The sequence below is a fragment of the Cornus florida genome, unplaced genomic scaffold, assembly GCF_030987335.1.
Source record: "Cornus florida cultivar Cherokee Brave unplaced genomic scaffold, ASM3098733v1 CherokeeBrave_3.0.0_Hap2_Chr08, whole genome shotgun sequence".
NCBI classification, from domain to species: domain Eukaryota; kingdom Viridiplantae; phylum Streptophyta; class Magnoliopsida; order Cornales; family Cornaceae; genus Cornus; species Cornus florida.
The window spans coordinates 97,420,200-97,437,207 of NW_026775578.1; the positions used below are offsets into that span (position 1 = coordinate 97,420,200).

The 17,008-nt window shown below is 29.1% G+C and overlaps 1 long non-coding RNA gene across 1 annotated transcript; it reads right to left on the reverse strand.

Annotated features, from left to right (window-relative positions):
• Positions 1 to 8,324: 8,324 nt before the first annotated feature.
• On the reverse strand, positions 8,325 to 10,378 carry LOC132268721 (uncharacterized). The gene is made up of 2 exons (XR_009469353.1): positions 9,968 to 10,378; positions 8,325 to 8,616 (listed from the first exon to the last, which is right to left on the reverse strand). It is a non-coding gene; the product is annotated as an uncharacterized LOC132268721 (long non-coding RNA).
• Between the last annotated feature and the right edge of the window lie 6,630 nt (positions 10,379 to 17,008).

Sequence of the window (17,008 nt, forward strand, 5' to 3'; positions counted from 1 at the left end):
TAAAAATAAATATAATCCACATAAATATTTATAAATATTTGAAAACATTGTAAAGTTGCTTCTTCGTACTCTCTTAAATTTAAAAACCAATTGCCAAAGCTTGTAAAAGACATAATTTTTAAGAAATTATTTTGAAATTATTGTTGACATTACATCATATACATAAATAATTTTAATGATCTTTTTGCTAACAAAATAAGTATTGAAAAGTTGTTTGATCATCTTTGATACAAAAAAATAATAATAATAATAATAAGTGCCAGTCATGATATTTTATTCGATGATTTCAGAGGATAGCAAATAGATAAGATAATCGAGAGCAACTATTTAAACTCGATGAAAATGATCTTCAATTGGCACCTCGTGTTGACATTATAAATATCGAATGAGCTCGACCACAAGCTTACTATTCTATTTGATGATTTCAGAGGATAGCAAATAGATAAGATAATCGGGGAGCAACTATTTAAACTCGATGAAAATGATCTTCAATTGGCACCTCGCGTTGACATTATAAATATCGAATGAGCTCGACCACAAACTTACTATTCTTCGTCGAATTAATTTGTCCTATGTGAACTAAAGGTAAACTCAAGTGTTTAAGCATTGACAAGAGACTAAATGCATGTAGCTTTTAAGATATTTGAACGTCCATTTTTCACCTATATTGATAACTCACCTGGAGACTTCCTTTACCACTAACCGAAATGATGCCTTTGGTATTCACTATGGTATTATTTTTGTTGGTCTATGTCATAAGGTTTGCATGTTTAATATCAAAATCAATATTGTAAGTGCACTCCTATATTTGTTTGTAGTGGTTTTGATATTAGTTCACAAATAGATATTATACTCCCTCCCTCTCAAAATTTGTGTCCATCTTTCTATTTTAAGATGTCCCAAAATACATGTCACATTTCAAAATATATATACTATTTTTAATAACATTACCAAATTATCATTTTGACATTGACTTGATTAAAAAAGTGCACAAATTACGGAGTACTCATTTGTCTTTTAATAAGGATAAATTCAAAATCTCGTTCTTATCTTTATAATTTATAAAATACTAAAAACCCACTAGCATAAAAAGTAAAATTTCCCAGACACTCCAAGAATTTGGGACTTTCTCTGATAGATTTACACTGACAATCATATCAAGGACGTAGTAGTTATATCTCTTGTGCAGATCATAGGTTAATCCTTATTGGAGGGAAATTGATTTATTGATCCTAGGAGTGCATGTGGTTCGGTTTGGACCGATTTAAGAGTTTTTTTGGAACTAAACCAATTCATAAAATTTGGAACCAAACTAAACTATTTGACCAAAGAAACCAAACCAAACCAAATCGTGAAAAACTGGTTTGGTTCGATTTGGTTCCACGGTTTTTTTTTTTTTTTTTTACTTTTTTGTTACAGAAGTATTCATATTTCAAAATCCACTTACACAACTATAAACCAAGTTATCAACACATTCAGAACTATTAATATATTAAGAACTTTTAATTCATTATTCTCTATCACTTCTAAACACATGCAGAATTATTAATATATTAAGAACTTTTAATTCATTATTCTCTATCACTTTTGAAAATAAGTGAAAAAATTCAGAATTACTAATGTGATACCCCCAAATTTTCGAGCGTGGGTTGATCAGGTCCACACCCAAAAATATGGGGATATAAAAAATAATTTGGTAATATGCAAACACGGAATACAAAATGATAATAATAAAAGAAAATAAAAGCGGAATTGAATTATAATAAATAAAATCCAAATAAACAAATCCTTAACTTTACAACTCCTTTATGTTGGAATTTATATATATATATTTAAATAATAAAAATTATTTTATGGTCCTATGTACTACGTTTTCTAAAACAGAATTGCAATGTGATTATTGATACTTGATGGATTGGGTTGTACTTTCCAATGTGGTGGTCTAATTGGGAGTATGATTTTATACCGTTGGATTGTGGTTTTTCAACTTATTTGGTGTGATTTAATTATAACCATTGATATCTAAGTTTCCATGATAGGAAGGGAGACTTAGATATGCTTGTTTGTGGAGAAGCCGTCCCCCCCTGTTGTTGTTATATATAAGGGTTTTAAAACTCTTATTCATTCCTATCGTATCGACAACTCTCAGAAGGAGGTAAAACGCTCTATTTTCAGATCTCTCAAAGGGCGATAAGGAATTCACAGAGTATTACATAGATATTCAAAAGGTATATGTGCGTTGATCATCGATCAGGTACGATATCTAAATTACTCTTTAATTAATTACAGTATATTCAATTTTTACATAAATTATTGAAATAAAACTCAACAATTGGTATCAGAGCCAGGTTAGGATTTGTTGAAATCAAAATAAAAATAATTAATTCTTCTGTTTTGAAAAATACTTTATACAACAATAAAGTATTTGTTATCAATTTGTATTCTGATTAAGTCATGCACGCCAAACGAGATATAATTTGTTATCAGTTTGTTGTATTGATGAATTTGTTATAAATTTGTATTATGATCAAGGCATGCACGCGCCGAACGAGATATGTATATATATGTATGTATATATATATATATATATATATATTTTAAAGCATTTGTTTCTTGTATAAGTTCACATGGAATCATCAATCAGAATGATAGATTAGAGACTTGTTTTTCTCTTTCCTGATTGAGTACTCCTTTGGTCATCTAATCTAAGCATGTGAACCTTTGTACAGTAAATATTATACATTCTAAATGGCTTATTTATTAAGCATGACCAATTTCGTAAATCGTGCTTGAAGGTGATTAAAGTTTTAGTCTCTGGGATATCTTGCATGTATTGCGTATGTATAGCTAGGGGAGCTTGCTTGGTTCATAGGAACTTGTGGTACAAACATCTATTACTGCTACATGTATTTAGTTATGCACATGTGAGTCCTGTGACATGATAATATTCAATATTATTATTATATTACAATAATCAATTTGATAATTTTATTTTGAATTGTTTATTACCATAATATTATAATAATGACAATACAGTGATATACAATATGGTTTTGACTAAGCCTTTGTACAGTGATTATATATATTTTGATATATATATATGCAAGATTGCATGTACAGTACAGTACAATTAACACTAATATATATATATATATATATGAAGTTTTTATTTTCATGAATTTAAAGTAAACTTATTTATTTGAATGTGTTTATACATACATGCATCAAGTGCATAAATGGACAGTGAGATACTAAAACGTGATTTGTTTTGCCTAGTTTATATCCTGTATGAATAATCTATTTGACGTCAGGTTGAGATTTTAATTCATGTTATATTACAAGAATAATTTATTGGTAAAGAAAGAAACAATGTATATTTGAGATCTCTGTTACGAGGTATTTATCTTGAATTACATGAGTAAGTATTTTTTTTTTATTTTTTTTAATTTGAAGTTGCGTGGTAGTTTAACCATACTTGTTCAATTTTAAATTGAATGACTTATGGGGCTTGCGTTCCATAATCGAGTATTATTAATCTGATCTATTTAAAGATTCAAGTTTTAATTGTTTAATTTTAGGTTGAAAACCTATGGGCTTGTGTGTCATAAGCAATCAGTATTAACTTGATTGATTTAAAGATTCAATTATTTTAAATTGTTTACGGAATATATAATATACATGCATCAAGTATTTATATTTTATTTTAATTAAAATATATATAGAATTGAGATTTTTAAATCTTGATTGATGTGCATGTTATTATTATATTATTCACTGTAATTTCTTAAGATGTATGAGAAGGCTTTATTGTATTTGTATTAAAGCCATTTATATTACAGTGAAATTAAATGTTCCATAATTTTGGGTTTGGCTTATGTGCACTAAATAAATATGAACATAAATAAAATGGAACATCTACAGTTTAGGTCTTTCCTTGGGGTTTAGGAAGACCGGTAAAGTGACAATTTCAAAGGTAATAGCTAAAGTCGATGATGCCTGCCAAAAGATGACACGCTCACGGAGGTTATTATTATTATTATTATTATTATTATTATTTTTTAAGACATTGGTCTTATTGAGGTCTCACATTGCATTTACCTACATGAAGGCATTAGTTCTGCCAAAAGGTGATCAATGTCTTAGTGTGGGATAAGTGAGTAGAATATTTGAGAGTGCTTGAATTATAACTAAATAACTCTCTTGCCAAAAGGTCGTGGAAGTCTTTAGCAATAATTCAAGTATAATCAAATAGGTTTATGTGCGATTTGATCGTAGGTTTGGGGGTAAAATAAAATCTAAAATTCTGCCAAAAGGTGATTTTTAGATGGCATTTTATTTGTTCTCGCAGGGTGGATGGTTTTGCACATATAAAACACCCTGATAAGTTCGGCTTAAAACCCAAGCACGAAATAAAGTTATAATCCCTAAAACTGAGATATATTATTATATGTTGTTTATGTGATGTTATTCAATATAACGTTTATTGAGGTTACAGACGCTTCCACAATTTAAAGATATCTTATAGGGATTGAACCATTGAATGGTTAAAATTATACTGCCTAGAAGACAGGTTTTGATATTATATTGGATTTCTTGGACTACGTGTCTGTTGTTTTAGAAAGAAGCCCATATGCCCAGTGCATTGTCTTCTTAGGTAGAAAAGTTGTTGCATTTTTTAAGTGAACTACAAGTACTACCATGCCATTAGATTAATTTATACTTCTATTGGTGATACTATTCAGGGTGGTATTTTAGTTTTGATACTGCCAAGGAGCTTCTTGATTTGATCAAGAAAGAGTTAATGGGTATTAGAAAGTAACTACAATACTATTATCTGACATGGATTATGTTAGTGAGATATGATGGTAATGGTTCAGTGAGGAAGTACATCTATAAGATGTGCAAGCTAGTTAATGATCTGAGGTAGTAGAGAATCATATTTGCTAATAAGTTAATTAGTCCACATGGTGATCTATTCTCTACTTAGGTTTTTCAGCTTTTCAAGGTGAATTATAATTCACAAGAAGTTAAATGTGGCATTAACCAGCTGTTAGCATTTTGTGTTATTGAATGGAAACGACTCAAGGGTGTTAAAACTGAGTCAGCTTATCTTGCGGTGATAGTAAGAATAGTTTCATGAAGAAACTAGGCGGCAAGAAAGTGAATAAGGCTAAACAGAATAAAAACATTGATCATGGAATGATAAATGTTGATCATGTAGAAATAAAAGGACATTAAAAGAAAAGGTTATTGTGGTGAAAAGAAAAACAAAGTAAGAAAGAAAATTGCTATATTAATATTTGAGCCTAACTTGGTAAAAATATAGGTATAAACATGATGGATGGATTCGGGCGTGATCCTACTTGCTTCTTGTTTTTCAATTGACTCGATACCATCCGAATAAAATCGTGTTTTGGTCAGAGAGGATTCATCTATGTTATGCATAGGATATTGGGGAATGTCTCTCAAAAGAGATTTGAACGCTTGGTTAAGGATAAGATTATTATGCCACAAATTTTATGCGTTGGTTGTGTCAAAGGACAAATGCTAATAAACGTAATTTTGAGGCTAGTCAGTCATTTGGTTTTAAACTATATTTATACCGACATTTTTGGTCCATTTCTTATTATAGCTCGTTTGCAGCAAAGATATTTCATTGTCTTCATTGATTGGTTCTCAAGGTATGATTGTGTACTTAATCCACCAGAAGTCCGAAGCACTTGATGTGTGTAAAATCTACTAGACTAAAGTTGAAAGTAGTTGGTATAAAGATTATGGTTTTAAAATCAAACTAAGGTGGTGAGTTTTAATAGGATAATGATAAGGAGGGTGTAAATAGTAGTATTTTCAATACATACTTAAAAAGTAGGGCATTGTGCCACAATACACCATTCCTAGTTTTCCTGAACAGAATAAAGTTGCAGAAAATAGAAAGTGTATGGATATCTTATAGAGACATAGTTATATAATGCAGATATTAAGGAGCTTAATACTCACATTACCAATGATTATTTTATTAGACATCTTGAAAGATTAAAGAATTTGAGATTTTACTGTCCTGTAGACCTTTGGAGATTATTGGAATATATTATGCATATTTCATGAGAGTGGTGAATCCAGTGGGAGTTTAAGATATTGTAGTTTCTTTTTACAGAAAGGTATTTTCAGCATCTATTCTATTTATTCCAGGCTTCATTCCACTTTCTTTAATGGTTTCAGTTAAAGCTCATATTCTTACTCTTTCAATTATTTCTCCTTTGCAGACCTTTCTTTCAGTTTCCAATCTAGTTTCAATTTTCTAGAGTTTGGAAGTATGCTGTAGTTGGTGATTTGAGGTTTTTGATGGATATAAGACAAAAATTGATGGCCAAGTGCTTAAGTAAAAGTGAAGTGTTAATTTCTTTAAGTTTTTTCTCTAATTTCATTAAAGGACTCTTTAAGAGTCATTCTTTCATTATCGCTCATTTATGGCTTAAGCAAGTTTTACAGTAGTGGTATTTGAACTTTGATACAGTGGTTATTAATTGTAGGTTCAAAGAGAATGTTATGGATAAATGCATATACCTCAAGTTTAGTGGGAGTCATTTTGGTTTCCTTGTCCTATATGTTGATAATATTTTGCTAGGTAGCAATGACATTCATGTGATACATAATATTAAAAATTTCATGTAAAGTTTTGACATGAAGGACGTGGGGTATGTAGAGTATGTCCTTGGCATTAGATCCATAGGGATCACGCTATTAGCATACTTAAACTTTCTCTAAAGGTTTATATTAATTAAGTATATGGAAAAATTTAAGGGTGACCAAGCGTAGTAAGCCTATTGACATAAAATACATTTTCAAGCGTGAGAAGGTTAAGGTTGAATTGTCGTTAAGATTTTCCTATATGGTTACAGAAAGATTGTTGCAAATCCTCTTACTAAAGCCTTGAACCGAAAATAATAAAGTATTTAAAGAGCACGTGATTCGGATAGGTGTTCAACAGTCATTATGTTATGATATCTAATATTTCTTTTGTATATGCTACATTGCAATTAGTTTCTTTACGCCTTGTGGTGACAGTTATTTTTCCTCCAGTTTACACCTTATGGTGACAATTATTTGCATCCAAAATAAAGTTATGATGCAAAATTACTATTATCTTTATATATGTGATTTATACACGTGCTATTATGTTTGTCTAGGAGTGGTATTTCACTCATGAGGTTGTTTGGGTTAAATGTGAGATTGACACCACATCGGTAAATCCAAAATAATTATTAAAGGTTGTCTGAGAGTGATATTTCACTTATACGGTTGTTTGGGCTAAATATGAGATTGACATCATAACGGTAAATCCAAATATAAGATTTGTCTGGGAGTGGTATTTCACTCATGATGTTATTTGGACTAGATGTGAGATTGACACCACATTAGTAAATCCAAACATAAATATTAAAGTTTGCCTGTGGGAGTACTTCACACTCCACGAGGATAGCTTGGGCTAGATATGGGATTGGCTCCATATCGGTAAACCCTTACACTGAACAGAATGTTGGCGATTTGCTATAATATGTTCAGGTGACATACCGCGATGGTATGAAGCAGGACAGATAGTGAGGTGTGCGTTTAGACCACATGCAGTTTGCACATCTCATGAAATACAGTAAAAACCACTATATTTGCTTGAATCCTAGATGGAATCGATTTTGAGACCATGAAATTGTTTAGACTAATATATTACTTGTCTACGCATTCATGATCCACTATTGAGGAAATTTATGGAGGAGAGTGTTCTAAAGTTTTCAATCCATCAATTTCGATAATTGTGTTTTCTAAATTAAAATGAGTGGCCACTCGACTTTTATAAAGTGTTGTTGCAATTCATAATGTCATTTTATAAAACTTAGAGTGCATGGACGAAGTGGGAGATTGTTAGAATTTTTATATATATATTTAAATAATAAAAATTATTTTATGGTCCTATGTACTAGGTTTTCTAAAATAGGATTGCAATGTGATTATTGATACTTGATGGATTGGGTTGTACTTTCCAATTTGGTGGTCTAATTGGGAGTATGGTTTTATACCGTTGGATTGTGGTTTTTCAACTTTTTTGGTGTGGTTTAATTATAACCATTGATATCTAAGTTTCCATGATAGGAAGGTAAACTTAGATATGCTTGTTTGTAGAGAAGCCGTCATCCCCTATCGTTGTTATATATAAGGGTTTTAAATTCCTTATTCAGTCCAATCGTATCGACAACTCTCAGAATGGGGTAAAACGCTCTATTTTCAGATATCTCAAAGGGCGATAAGGAACTCACAGAGGATTACATAGATATTCAAAAGGTATATGTGCGTTGATCATCAATCAGGTACGATATCTAAATTACTCTTTAATTAATTACAGTATATTCGATTTCTACATGAATTATTGAAATAAAACCCAACACTTTAATACTTTAAATAATACAACTTGGGAATCCTTTAATATGAGGACCCCTAAACCAAAATCCGTAATAACTCTAAAGTCAGAAAAACTCATACAATAAAATAATCGAAAGGAGTGGAAGATGAATAAAATCCCTAATACGCTGAGTCGTCATCCCTGAAGCTAAAATTGACAAGGACCTGAAATATGACAACAAAAGGTGGGTCAAACCCACGAGCAAGTTCTCTCTTCCACAACCCAACAGAGAATCGATAAACAAATCATCTCTAACCAATAATTATCCCACTAGCTACGTAGTCATACATACATATACACACTAATAGATGATCACTATGTATAGGTAACCACATCAGGAATAGACGGCGACCACTTAGAACTCATATAGGATGGTTAAGTGTCTAATATCTAACCGAGCAATAGCTCCTATACATGTAATACATCACTCGGCCATATACGCCGTCATCCTATACACTAAACACTAATCCACCAATCCCTATAGTATATGTGATTAAACAATGGATAACTAAATCCCAATAATAAATATAATCCAACAGTGGGTCATGAATCCCAACAACAAATATATAATCGAACTATGGGTTACGAATCCCAAAGGTAAATCTATAATTAAATAATAGACAACGTAATAAAAAATAGTAAGTGTAAATACACGATGGCAAGAAACTCTATAATAATCTATATACTTACCCAAATGCAAGAATCTTAACAATAATCTATATACTTACTAATGGTAAAAATCTCAATAATAATCAATATACTTACCCAATGGTAAGATTCTCAATAATCAACTGCATACCCGACAATCGTATAGTAATCCCACAGGGTAAAGTGAGTCTAAACTTATTAGCCAGCTCACGCGGTGTCACCAATCTATCAACCACATACTTCGACAATTATATAGTTGTCTCATATGGTAAAGTGAGTCTAAACTTATTAGCCAACTCGTGTAATTCCACACATAATAATCAGCCACATAGCCAACGGCCATAAATTTTATCCCAGTAAAGTGAGTCTAAACTTATTAACCAGCTCACGCGGTTCCATAAATAATAATCAACTACATACCCAACAGTCATAAAATCTGTCCCGGTAAAGTGAGTCTAAACTTATTAGCTAGCATATATATGAATTTGCAAAGAATAATATAGAATCCAATTAATAGATTATTTTATTCCACAAGATAAAATATAATTATAATTTTATCTTAACAATACATCCACCATTAGATTATAACAACACCACATACATATATATATCCATGATTAAATCTATAATTTTACAAAGGATAATCATGTTCATGGCATCCGATTTATAAATTATTTTAATTTAAATCCACAAAATAAAATAAAAACTATTCTTTTATTTTAAATCAAGTGATAGACTAAAATAACAACTATAATTTTGATTAATCAAAGTGATAGGCTTATAAATTCAAAGGAGTAGAGTAGAGTATAAATATGCCTTAAGAATTTAAAATCCAAAGTCTATTTTGCTGGAAATAAAATTCGTCACCTCCGACCACCTTCTTCTACTTGATCTCTTCTCCTACTTCTTCTTCATTCCTCATCAACCTCTCTCTTTCTCTATCTATCTCCCTCTCCCGAATCTTCTCTTATCTCACAAATACACTAACACAAAAAAATAATTATAACCAACCTCCTTTTATCATCATTCTTCTCTTCCTTTTCTTTTTCCCTTTCTTTCTTTTCTTTTCTTTTCTTTTCTTTTCTTTTTTCTTTCCCTTTCCCTTTCCCTTTCCCCTTTTACCCTCTCACTTTCGGCTACCCAATTCCATTCCTCCCCTTTACACCGATACCACAAAAATAAAACAAATAAATCTCTCTCTCTCTCTCTCTCTCTAATATATATAACATTTATTTATATGTATTTATATAATTAATAAATGAAATACTTACAATTAACATTGGGTTGGGCCTAACTTAAAATAGACCCAACTTGTAATAATAGACTAGTCCATATAGCCCATTGCCCAATAGTAAATAATATAGTCCAAAGTCCAGCCCAAATGAATTAAATAAATAAAAATAGATAATTATTTAATTAATAACAACAAATAAATTTCACATAACATTTAATAACAATAAATAGATAAATGTCACACACACAATTAATTAAATTAAAGTCCAAATAATTTGGACACATCCAAACACATCACATTAAATACACATAAATAAATAATTTAAAACCAATTAATGCGAATAAACTAATTAATAAATTATTTAAAATTACGGATATTACAACTAATAACTTAATACATCTAGAATTACTAATTCGACAACAAACAGTCAAGCACAATTCAAAATTCAGTCACTATAAAACATAAATAAATAAATAAAATAAAAGAATTATCTAATAAATTGATAAAACCTATGAGAATTAAGAGTGAATCATAAGTTGGTAGTTGTTACAAACTTCTAAGTGATTTGAATTGCAGGATTATAATATATAATTTAACACACACACATATATATATAACATAGCGGTTCAATTCAGTCTAATTTGATCTCAAAAGATATTAAATCGTGACCAAATCGTATTTTTACAGTTTTATAAATTTAGAACCATAACCAAACCGAACCATTAGCAAACTAAACCAAATCAAATTGTTCGATCCAATTTGATGGAATTTTTTTGCACCCATAGTTGATCCGACTAAAATTTGTCTTCAAGTCAACTGGGTCTCGAACGGGTCCATGCCCTTACTGAAATCGTTAGAGAGCAATTTTGAGTGTACTTTATTCATGCTTTATTCATATGTATACATATGTTGAGCTCTGAATAGCCCACGTGGAGACCATAAAAAAATTATTATTTATTTATTAGGTTATAGTTATCTATTATTGCTAGTAAAACAGTATGTGCGTTGCAGTGAGTAAAATCTTATTTAAAATTAATATTCTTCAAAATAATTAAATAATTATTTTCTCAAATGGTAATTAAATATTTTTTTTAAATAATCACACTGGTATATTGATTAAGATAAACAGATTACTAAATTAAATAATGATAACAATATACAAAATCTTTACAATAATAAATTAGAAAATTATTCTATAAAATATAATTAGCAAAACTGTAAAATGACCAATGAACATAATATTAACACAATGTAAAAGAGATAAAAATAATATTTATTAATTAAATATTTCAATAGGAATTCAATTAGTGATAGATGTATTTTTAAACTCCTAAAATAATATCAAAATCAAGATTATTTATCTTGATTTAGATGATTATAATTGCACCAATTTAATTAAGTAATAAAATTGTATATTAAAAGAAAATATCATGATTTTTTTAAAAAAATAAAAAATAAATAACTGAAGAAAAAATTAGAACTTTTACATATAAAAAACTTTCAGCAACAAGTTCAATTCAAAATCAAGTCCAACCCAAATACCAAAAATATTGAAACTCGATGTATTACTCAAAACAATAAATTAAGATTGAACCAAAAATTTTAAAAATAATAATAATAAAAAATAGAAAAAAATTAACATATTAAAAACTTTCAGCAACAAATTCAATTCAAAATCAAGTCCATCCCAAACGCAAAATATATTGAAACCTTGACTCAAACTAATAAATTAAGAATGAACCCAAAAAAAGAAAAAAAAAATGGGAGAAAAAAATTACAATCCAAAGTAAACTTACAAAGAGTAAAATAAAAATAAAAACTAAAGAAAAAAAAAACAAAATAATAATGCTTCTAAAAAGAAAAAGTAAAGAAAAAAAATTAACAATCCAAGTTAAACTTATCACATAAAACTATATATTAAAAGAAAATATTATGATGCTTATGAAAATAATTTTTTTTTATAAAAAAAAACTGAACAAAAAATCAAAACTTTTACATATAAAAAATTTTCAGCAACAAGTTCAATTCAGAATCAAGTCCAACCCAAATACCAAAAATATTGAAACTCGAAGTATGGCTCAAAACAAAAAATTAAGATTGAACAAAAAATAAAAAAATAAAAAATGAAAAAAATTAACATACTTTTTTTACTACTATTTTATAAAAATATTATTAGTATCATTATTATTATTATATTTATTACCATTATCATTTTATTTAAATTTTGTATCGGTGCTACAAAAGAGTTAAAAGTTGAAAAGTTATAAAAAAGGACCTATACAATATTTTGGGATATGCGAGAGAGAAACTTTGGTGTGAGAAACGTGTAAGGCTATTAGCCTATTTATTCTTAAATAATAAAAAAAAAACAATTATTATATCTCTTTTTTCATTGAGTGTATGTGAGAATATTTTTTATTGAGTTTGAGGCAACTTTGAAGACAAGACTAGTACATTATTGTCTCTTTTCGGATGTGTCTGGAGAAGAACACTAACTAATATGTGTTGTATCTTAGAGCCGTATTAGACTGTTATTACCTACACGTAGGGAGACCAAACGACTTTAGGACAGTGTTTGCCATACGACTTTAGGTCAGTGCTTGAATGCCTCTAATTATCCAGGCCAGTTCTTTCCTATTTATTTTATTATCATTGTTTTCTTATCTTAATTTCTATTGTTGATATTATTGTACAGATTAATATTCTATGATTCATTGTTATATTCATGATGTTCAAATTGATGTATTACTCACGTTAATATATTATCCAAGGTGTTTTATTATCAGTTCATGTTGATGTATTATCCTTTGATGTTTTATTCTTTTTACAGTATGAATAATAATTTTATGTGATATGATTATAATGTGTTATATTTATGTTCAAATTTCCCCAACAACTTTTACATATAAAAAACTTTCAGCAACACATTCAATTCAAAATTAAGTCCAACCCAAACATCAAAAATTTTGAAACCTGATGTATGACTCAAAACAATAAATTAAAATTGAACCAAAAAAAAAAGAAGAAAAAAAAAAAATTAACATATGAAAAACTTTCAGCAACAAATTCAAATCAAGTCCAACCCAAACACAAAAAACATTGAAACCTTGACTCAAACTAATAAATTAAGAATGAACAAAAAATAAAAAATAAAAAATGCAGAAAAAATTTACAATCCAAAGTTAACTCACAAAGAGTAAAATAAAATTAAAAACTAAAGAAAAAAAAATTAATAATGCTTCTAAAAAGAAAAAAGTAATGAAAAAAATTAACAATCCAAGTGTTTTTTTGCACTTGTCCCATCTCTCTCTCTCAATATATATTTATATATATGGGAGTCGATATCCGCACTCCATTTTTCAATATTTGCACTACAATCTTAAATGAAATGACAATTCTAACCTTATCTTTACAAGTAAATAATTATTACTTTTTAAATGATACAACTGCTCTTTCATATTTTCTCTCCTTATCTATAATCTTTAATATTTTAAGTATCTTTTGATAACACAAATAAAATAAAATAAAATAAAATAAAAATTGAATAATTTTTTTCAAGAGACCCAAAAAATATATAATTTTGTTATGTTGAATAAATTGCCTCTTTTCGCCTGATAAAAAAATAAAAGTAACCATTTAAAAAATTATCTCTTTTAACATGAAGAAAAAAAAGCGTCAAAAAAATATATTTATTGAATAAATTATCTCTGTTGTCAAAATCCCAAAAAAAAAAAAAAAAATAATAATAATAATAAAAAGTACAAAAAGAAGATGATTTATATATATATATATTATTTTTATCGAATAAATTATTTTTTTGATAAGACCCATAAAAAATTACCAAAAAATAAAGTTATCTCTTTTGACAAAATTAAAAAAGAGTCAATTTTGCTAAATAAATATCTTTTTTGATTGTACCAAAAAAAAAGTCACTATGGAAAAAATCTAAAATATTTATTTTCTTTGAGAGGACCTCCGAAAAAACTAAAGAATGGGAAAAAAAGAAGTAAAGAAAGTTAAAAAAAAAAAAAAAAGGTTATATAAAGGGTAGTTATGACATTATAAATTAAGGAGTTATGCATTAATGAATTCAAGGACTATCTTGTCATTTCTTTTAAAAGAAAATGATAAATGTAGTGCAACTGGAGAAAAGTGGAGTGTGAATATCGTCACCCTATATATATATGATATGATGTAGTTTTATAGATAATAAAATAGGTAATTTGTGGTAGAGTTTATAGAAATTATTTTTATTTTGTTTAAATATTTCCTTGTTTAATTAGATTTCCTTTTATTAAAAACCTTATAATATACAGGTAATTTAAGTTTTATAGAAACTCTTCTAAACACCATATATTAATTAAAAAAAATAAAAACTCATAATAACTTTTTTAAAAACTCTTTTTATGTCAATTAATAAATATTTTTTTATATTAATAATTAAATACTGAAATACTAAATAAAATAGGTAATTTGTGTTAGAGTTTTATAGAAATAAAATACGTAATTTTAGGTAGAGTTTTATAGAATTTTTTTTCTTTAAATATTTCATTATCTAATTATTTTTAGGTAGAGTTGTATGTGTGAGTTGCAACATAGTGGAGTCTATGTGCAAATTATTTTGTAGCTGTTAAAGTGGTGTATACCTTGTTCCCCTACTAGCTTTGTGGTAGTTGTCATTGCAAATATATGCTTATTATTTGATTTCGCTTTCATTTACAAGTTGACATTACTTTTGAAGTTGTAACTTATTAAGTTTACTTGTTGTGGATGGTATGTTTCATGATTCAAATGTAGCTTTAGGATGTCCTTATCCTTTCCCTTTGAACTTAGATGTTAGGTGGCATGATTCGTGTGAATCCGATTAACTTGCAAATTCATTAAAACTTGAGGTTATACGCATATTCTTTTCCTACGAGTAATGCAAGTTACTCACCCTAGTTGATTGGGCTATTTTCAGGTAAGGAGACCTTATTTTGGAATTCACAACATCCCTAGATCGGCTTGAGCTACATTGGATATTTGATGTGATTTTGTATACATGCAAGTGTTAGCATATTAAACTTTTCTTAAATGTTGTAATATATAACTTGTATGGATGATGAGCGTTGAAAAGTGCGCATTTAAACCCCTTAAACTTAAGTATTTTAGAACCTTTATCTATCTTACTTTCCCGTCTTAGACTAATTTCATGTTATTGTCCTTTTTAGGTATTTATCCCAAAAATAAGTTTATTCAGCTAAATAAGAGCTTAAAAGAAGCAATCTCAAGCTAAATGGAAGAAAGGAGCAAAGTGGAAGCAAAATGAAGCAAAGTGTGGAAAAACAGCAAGTTCGATCGATCTCAACATTCCTTCGATTAATCAGAGCAAGATCGATCTGGACACTTCAAGATGGATCCAAGCAGCTATCCTTATCTAAAAGATTCCACCATGTTCGATCGATCCAACCTTTCTCAGATCGATCGAAAATATTCGATCTTATCCACAACTACCACCTCACCTACCACTTTTGTCTTTTTCCCAAAATATCCCAAAAATATCTCAGAGATTTGTCTTTATTCAAAAAGGCGCTGCCAAGGATGATCGATCTCTGTAGCATTCGATGGATCTCACCTATGTTCGATCGATCTCAACACAGTTTGATCGATCGAACCTCCTCAAGTCCGAAATAAAACAAATTCCATCTCATTAAAAGTTGGCTCGTGGTGCAATCATTGCAAGGACCCCAGTGCACGAATCCAGACCATTGGGTGTGACACTTGAGCCTCTTATGTAAGGATTTTGAGCCATTCATATCAAGGGGATTGAAAATACACATATAATATCTCATATCTTGGAGAGGAGGCTAGAGAGAGAGCTTTATATATCTTTGGGAGTTCTTCCATTCTTCTAGGGTTTCCATCAAGAAGGAGGTCATTCCTATCATGGAGATAGCCCTTGAGGGTTGGATGACTATTTTAATGAGTGGCTAAACATCTACTTGGGGCTAGAGTAGCCCCTAAGTTTGCTTCCTGGACTTTGTGTTTTGTATATTTTTGGGGATTTACTTGTAATAAATGTTTTGATCTTGGATTTATATATATCTTGTGATTTCTACTTGATGTGTATGGATTAATGCTTCCAATTGATTATCTATTTATACTCATATGTCTATGTATGCTAGAATGGATGATTCATGTGCTTTTCTCTAGATTTAATGGAATTTATGCATGTCTATGTGTATGGATGAAGTTAATCTAGTGATGGTTAAAACATAGTGCTTAATTGAACACTCTTGCAATTTATTTGATGGTTCACATTTATTTCTTGATGGATTATGCCACACCTTTAGTTTAGTTAATTTAATTTCCATATCTTTAGTGTAGATGTAGTGTAGTTGCTTTAGATTCATAGATAGGTGGACAATCTCTTCTTGTTCCTTGGTGTTCCATACTTATGAATGCAAAGGGTGTATGCTTCTAGATAGTTGTGTGTGCATAAATTATGGTTTCATTGAATGGATTTTGGTCTCATTTGATAGGTTATGCATTCCATTTGAATTGGCTAGACAATCTATACTTATTTGCCATCCATGCCTAGTTTCAATTAATGTCACACACACACACAAGTTACAATTCAGTTTCCCCATTGATATACAATTGCTAGTGTTTAGTGAAGTCAAGCTTAGTGGTGA